We start from the raw sequence: 7,846 nt of genomic DNA on the forward strand, positions 1-7,846 counted from the left end.
TCTTTGAATTTATCTTTCATATGACTCATTTAGTCTGCAACAGTGTTTATTCTTCTATTCTTCTATCTAGTTTTAAGCAATGTAATTAATTTCAGAGTACAGTGCTCACTTTTGTAATTCTTCATTGTTCCAGTGTACAGCCGTCAAGTCTTATTTTATCGATGTTACAGTCCTTTGATTCTATGATGGATATGGATTTATATTAAAATTTTTAAAAACTTCTTAAATTATCTTTATTTTTTAATCAACTTCTTTTTCTTGCTTGATCTTGTCCTAAATATTTGGTGATATTTAAGTATTCACTTACATTTATCGATTAAGGACTATGTTGACCATATAGGTAAGCGGCATAGGCTTTCTCTGCGGTCTGTCTCTTGATAAGACCTCTAACCAGAATTTGAGAAATCTGTGCCAATGTGGGAGGCATACTGATGGACAAGATCCATCAGTATGGATCTTTAAGTACAAAAAGAAGCATACAGGTTACTCTTTCTCAATTGTTACAATAAGGACACATTTATTCAGGAGAGGGAACATTCTCATGTTTGTTTGCTTGTTTTTATATTCATGGCATCTTCAGATAAGACATTTTCCAAAATGTTGTGGATTCCCCAATCTCTAATTAACAAAGGAATAGAAAAATTAAAACTTTTAAGGAATAAATAAGTCTAGATATGAATGAAGGTCCTGTATTTTAGCTTGGAAAGGTCAACCCAACAGTATTTGGATGATAATATTAAAACTCCCTGGCTCCTTCACTTATACTATACAATTAAATGGCTAGCAAAGATTGTTAGTCATTCTCCCAGAAAAACATGCTAATTTATGGGGCTACATGAAAAATCTGAGTCACTCTGTCATTGTTGGGGTAGATAATTCTACCAGGGCCTGAGCCTAGTAATTTAGATGTAGAGTGGTAAATAAATGATGGCTTCTTAACTCTTGTTGACCAAGAATCATTTATGTATTTATCTCTATCTTTATGTTTGGTATTTAAATATCAAATTCCTGTACTTACATCAATGGCCTTGCTGGTAAACAGTTATCAGTGAAGGGTTGTTTGAAAGGGTAGAAAGGAGAAGTAAGATTGCAATTTCTTACAGCATTTGGGATAGTGAAAAACTAATGTTCAGACATATAAATATATCTTTTGATGTGTGGCTATGGTTTTGTCTTAGATGGATTATTTCTGTAGCTCTGACTCAGACTCATGTGCTTCTCAAAATCCCTTTCAAAGGAAATTATTCCAGCCAGATTACTTTTTCTACCAATGGTTTGTTTCTGCAGTCACTGGCTCCATTCCACAGCTGGATTATGTTTCAATGTTTCTTCAAAACATTCTACTCTTCCATGATGTTATGACAGTGTTCTGTTTTCTTCAGTGCTGCATATTCCTATGCCTGGAACACAGTAAGCATTTAATACATTTTACTGAATGAATAAAAAGTGCACAAATCAGGCAGCTGGTTGCATATCTGGTGATAAGTATTTTCCTAAATGTGCATTGTGCAGAAGAGTTGAATCATAATTAATACCACCTCAGGATCAGTGGCCAAACTCTTTGATGATGAAGCCATTCTGTCATGCCATTAATTATAATTATTCTGATCAAACTGTCCTAGAAATATGATGCCAAGATTTTGATAGATTCACATCTTGCTGAGAATTTGGGCGTTGGATTTCATCTTTCTGGTTTTTTTTTACATCAAATTTGTTATCTTTTATTATCATATTTTTATATTTGAGGTGTTTGCATCCAATGTTTGTACCTATCAAGTAAGCAGGTCTTAATTGGCATTGTGATTTTAAGATGGTTAGTGCCTTGAATGTTCATTAAAATGAACATTTTTGTGTCTGTGAAAATTGTCATTTATAAGGCATTTGACAGTTCAAATTAATCCTAGGCCCTTACTTTCTATCTAACTTGCAAGGATATTATTTGCTAAATCAATAATAAAATTAAAGCAGCTAAGATAAAGGCATAAATTAATTCTCATGTACTTTTCCAATTTCTGTTTAAATGACCCATGGCTTTCTTGGTTATGAAAAACATAAAAATTGAAAATTCCCTTGGTTATTTGCTTTATTAGACCACCAATAGAGAAAAATATGCAACCAGGGGTGTATTGCTGCAGCTCATAATATGCCATAATTTCCCAATAGAAAACCATATTTTGCCTGAATCATGATCCAGTGTGATTCAAACTCAAGACTCTGTTAAAGTCATAAGTCAAGATATAATCAAATATTTCTTTTATTTACCTTCTTCCTCTGTTCAAATGCCCCGTGTGTGCAGTACATGTATTCAGGAATGTATCGGATCACAGTTAAAAACTCTGATGGGCAGAACCCAGGGAAAGAAGGGGAAAAGATGATCAAATTGAATTTTAAGGGCTAGGGATACAAAGTTGCATAATACACAATGGCAAAGATCATTGCTTCCTGAAGCCAGACCACCTGGATTTAAATCCTGACTCAATTACTCCTAAGTATGAAATTGGGCGAGCCACTTAACTTCTCTATGCCCTATTTAACTCATCTGTGTTGGAGACGATAATAACACCTAAGTAATAGGTGATTGTGGAGATTAAATGGGTTAATATGTGTTGCCCAGAAGAGTGATTAGCATAGGAAGCAGTGTTAGAAATTACTTGCATTACTACTGTCTGAGTGAATGTATTACGGGATTTATGAAGATACAGTGATAGGCAGCGTTCTGTTTAATGTCTCAGAAGTTGAATAGTAGGAATTACCTACTCCTTTCCATGACAAGAGGACTGTCTTCATTGGTTAGACTCCATGAGATGTCTAATTCAAAATTCTTTGAAATTTTAGGGAAAATCATAGATAAAAGAATAATAGACACACTGTAGTCAGCTCTGTTGATTACCTATTTATTTGCCCTTTCTAATGAAGACATGACTTCCTTTCAGGTAATGAACCCTCAACTAGGTGGGCATCCATTGTGCTTGGAAGGAATCTGGCCTCAGTTTCTTAATTGGTTGGTTGGGTTTGGACAAAAGATGATTCCAATCTCCATCCTTATGTGCAAGCATTTGGCCACTGAGGTTTAAGTTAATCACCATGTGGCACTTCCCTTAATTTTTCCTTTGGGCCTATGAAAACACCTAAGGAAGTTAAAATTGGCTTCTTTGAGGGATATTTGCTTGGTATTAAGACAGAGTCAATGAAAGATTAGTCATGTTCTTCCATTCATTATTGTGTGTGAATAAGACGTCTGAAATTTCCACACCCCCCTAGTTGCTATAAGTGACAATGAAGGTGACACATGGAGGAGGAAAAAGCCAAGAGAACAGAGCACTTACAGAGTGACAACAGATTACTGACTTAGCTGTAGACTTGTTCAGTTATGTAAGTTAACACATTAAAAAAAATTAATATTCATTATTTATTTTGAGAGGAGAGAGACACAGAGAGAGAGAGAGAGAGGAGGAGGCAGAGAGAGAAGGAAACACAGAATCCAAAGTAGCTCTAGGCTCTGAGCTGTCAGCACAGAGCCTGACAGGGGGCTCAAACTCACCAACTGTGAGATCATGACCTGAGCTGAAGTCGGACGCTTAACTGACTTAGCCACCCAGGTGCCCTGATAACACCTTTTTTTTTGTTGTTCAAAACTGTTTTCTATTTTCTGTTTGTTGCCAATACAAGCATCATAACAAGTATACACACACACTCACACATTCTGTACATTTATATTTCAGGAGAAAATCTTCAGTAGTTTTCTTGCGTTGGCAAATAATAGAGAACTGATGCTAAAAGAAGCTGATTATAATACAAAAATCAACCCGATCCTATATTTGGAAGGTGAGAGGTATGGTGTGCTTGGGGGCTGGCTTAATTCAATGGACTCAATTTCTCTCTGATTCTCTGGGGTCTGCTTCTTGGTGTGTGTTGTTCTTATCTTCAGGCTGGTAGTAACACGGCTGGCAGACTTCCACAGCTTACATTCATTTACCATGATATCCAGGGTAGTAATAATACCTTTCTTTCAAATGAAGGAAAGCTTTTTTACTTAATGGAACTTAGTGAATTTCCATTTGTGTTTTATTAGTCTGAATGGGATCATAGTTTCACCTCTTAGAGGATGGTAATTGACTTAAGCTCTCACCAGTTTTTGACAAGGAGAATGGATGGCCATGATTGGCTTACATTATAAACCAAAGTAAAACCCCAAGGCAAATACTAAAACAGTCACAGGATTTTCTTAACTACTTTCAATTTAAAAGTTAATAATAGCTAATATTTGTTGAGTATGTTGCATTTTCAGACAGCATTGTAAGGATTTTACATTTATGATGTAATTTATTCCTCACAGCAAAGCTACAATGTAAGTGCGTGTATGTCTCCATTTTACAAAAGAGAAAAACAAGTCCAAGTAGGGTCAAATAATTTGACCAGGTTACCCAGTTTGCAAGTGTCATGACACATATCCACATTCCTATCCAACTTCAAAGATCGTGCTTTTAATTACTGTATTTTTTTCTATTTCTCATAATAGAAGGAAGATACGATGCAGAACATAATGAATGAGAGTTAATACTTGGATCTTATCACTTACTGTGAATCCATTTGTTTGAAGTCAGCAAATGTTAGCACAGTACAAGCACAACTTGAAGAATTCACGGAAAGCAGAGGATATATGTGTTGTTTGTAGAATAGAGCTGTGAGGACCCGACTGTTGCCTATGGTGGAAACTATTCACTACAGAGAACACTCCAGAGCTTCTCTTTGATGGAGTTGTCTTCATTTAGAGAATTTTGCTTCCACTTTTATGAAGTATTAAGAGGATGGCTTATTTTTCTTTAAGTTTATTTATTTATTTTTTGAGCGGGGGGGAGGGGAAGGCAGAGGAGAGAGAGAATCCCAAACAGGCTCAGCACTGTCAGCACGGAACCCGACACGGAGCTCGATTTCACAAACTGTGAGATCATGACCTCAGCCAAAAATCAAATGTCTGCTGTTTGACTGAGTCACCCCGGCACCCGAGGATAGTTTATTTTTTAAAATAAATATGAAATGAATATTAGAGATCTTCATAGTATATAAAAATACAGAATAGCCATGTAGTGATATTGACAAAATATGTGAGAAAGCTTTTGTTTGATCAACAACTCATTTAATTATTATGTAATGATAAAAAACATGTAAAATAATCATTTTGAGAAGGAAATAGAATACTAAAAGATAAAATTATTTCTTTGACTACTAATAGTGCAATCCATCCATACATCAAAATTTGGGTGAAATCTCACTTTCTCCAAATAAACATACAAAAACACACAGTCGAAGCTGTGCTCTCTTTTCTATAGATATTGTGTGTGTGCCTGCATGTGTGGACGTGTCTCTGTCTATTATTAACTAGGATATAGGGTGTCCCTTTTAAGAATACTGTATTGGCCCTAAACATAATTTTATCTATTCATTTCCCATGTTTTTATTTTAAACCACTATTACTTTATTTAAAAAAAAATTAAGTTTATTTATTTTGAGAGAGAGAGAGAGAGTAAAGGAAGGGCAGAGAGAGTGGGAGAGAGAGAATCCCAAGCAGGCTCTGCACTGTTGGCGCGGAGCCTGATGCAGGGCTTGAACTCACAAATTGTGAGATCATGACCTGAGCTGAAAGGAAGAGTCTAGTGTTTAACCAAATGAGTCACTCAGCCGCTGCATAAACCACTATTACTTTATTTTTTTAAAAAAATTTTAATGATTTTTATTTATTTTTTGAGAGAGAGAATAAGCTGGGAAGGGTCAGAGAGAGGGGGGGACAGAGGTTCCGAAGTGGGCTCTGCACTGACAGGCTAAAAATGAGCCCAATGTGGGACTCGAACTCACGAATCAGAGATCATGACCTGAGCTGAAGTTGGACGCTTAACCTTAGCCACCCAGGTGCCCCAGACCACTATTACTTTAAATAAAAAATTGGCTGACATGCACTCTATAAAACTGCAGCTTTCTCAGTTCTAAGGCTATTTGTTGGTTTCATGTATGGAAACTAAAGCTATGTAAACTGGGGTATAAACTTAAATAAGGTGAGTTGATATTTTAATGTAATAACAGGATTTCCTGTATATCAACATGGTCTCTAGTGTTAATGATTACTGAGCCCCTTTATTTCATAATTTTTCTTTAAAAAAAATGTTTATTTATTTATTTTTGAGAGAGAGCGCAAGCAGGGGAGGTGCAGAGAGAAAGAGGGAGACACAGAATCTGGAGCAGGCTCCAGGCTCTGAGCTGTCATTGCAGAGCCTGATGCGCGACTCGAATTCATGAACTGTGAGGTCCCAACTGAGCCACCCAGGCACCGTTATTTCACTGTTGTTCTATCTATTGCCAGAGAAAGGATGATTACTTGTATAGGGTCTCTTTGCCTTTCATTTTCTCTTGACTTTTCAATGGTGTCTGTGGTAGATATTCACAAATATGTATCACCCAGATCTCCCTTCCAGATAGAAATTGTCATGAGGAGTAGAGTTAGTTCAGGGTCTCCAGCTGTGAAGTCAATACTCTCATGATCTTGAGATTTCAAGCTCAAGTCATGTTTTTCCCAGAAAGTGCACAGACAATGCAAGTCAGAGTATGGTGGGAGTACTGGGGTCTGGCCATTTCTGCACAGTCTTTGCCCTGGAGTTCCCCATTTGGATGGATGCTCTCACAGAGCTTCCCTGAAGTCTGAGCCTCTTCCTCCCCAATCTTCCTTCCTTACTCCTCTCCTTTCACAGGTTTTAGACCCATATAATGGCCTGAAGGTCCTCCCACCTGCTCCTGATCCTTTCCCAAGCATGGCCCCTAATAAAGCTCTTGCACTTTTGCACCTGTCTCGGCATCAGCTTCCTAAAGAATCCAACCGACATGTAGCAGATGTGAGATTCTTACCTTACTTTCTAGCCTCTTTTTGCAAGTGTTCTCACAAAAAAACCAGGCAAATCCATAACAGTGAGTAGATTCACTACCAAACCAAAGTTATTTTTTGAGAGAAGATATTATTAATTAATTCACATATTTTTGAGATCTTACTATGCTCCACACTGTTCTATGCACTTGGACTATATCAGTGAACATAAGTGATGTGATTAATCATAAATTAATAGAGAAAAGGTATATTGTTCAGGTAAATTTTGGCTACATAACAAAAAATGTACTTTTAGATTATCAGCTTGCATTATATTCCAAAATAAGTACTAAATTTCTTAACCAATAATGTAAAATAAGAATAAAAATAACCCAGAAAACATAAAACTGAAAATATAAAAGGGCTAGAAGAAAATAGGTGCAAATATGAATCTGTTCTCTATCTGGGAAAGGTCTTTTCTAAACCTAAAAACAATTCATCACAAAAATATACCATCATTAAGCTATAAAAATTTCTCTACTTTGGAAACATGACCATGATTTCTAACTCAAACGGTATCATGTTAACATCTTTAGATATGGAACCACCATTTTCTTCCCAATTGCATTAGTGACATGGGGAAGACTGGAATCCACAAGAACAAAGGGGTTTTACAGAAAAATTAATAACTGAATCTATAGGAATTAAGAAAAACCATAGTCTACCCAATTTTATATTTTGCGCAGATAGGAAGTTATAAAAAGTACTAAGCTGAGATGAATCTCAGCCTCCCTGGATACTCAGTTCATAACCATTGCTCTCTGCTACTTGGATCTCTATTTACCTTCTCTTTCTCTGTCAGGAAATCTTTACCTAACTTACCTTAGATTACCAAGGGACCTTCTAAGGAAGACAATAGACGATGTCTCAGAATAATGGATTTTAAATTCATAGAATAATATATAATATAAAATTTTTAGTAGAAAGTTTATTGCC

The sequence above is a fragment of the Herpailurus yagouaroundi genome, unplaced genomic scaffold, assembly GCF_014898765.1.
Source record: "Herpailurus yagouaroundi ecotype Mexico unplaced genomic scaffold, PumYag 140, whole genome shotgun sequence".
Lineage (NCBI taxonomy): Eukaryota > Metazoa > Chordata > Mammalia > Carnivora > Felidae > Herpailurus > Herpailurus yagouaroundi.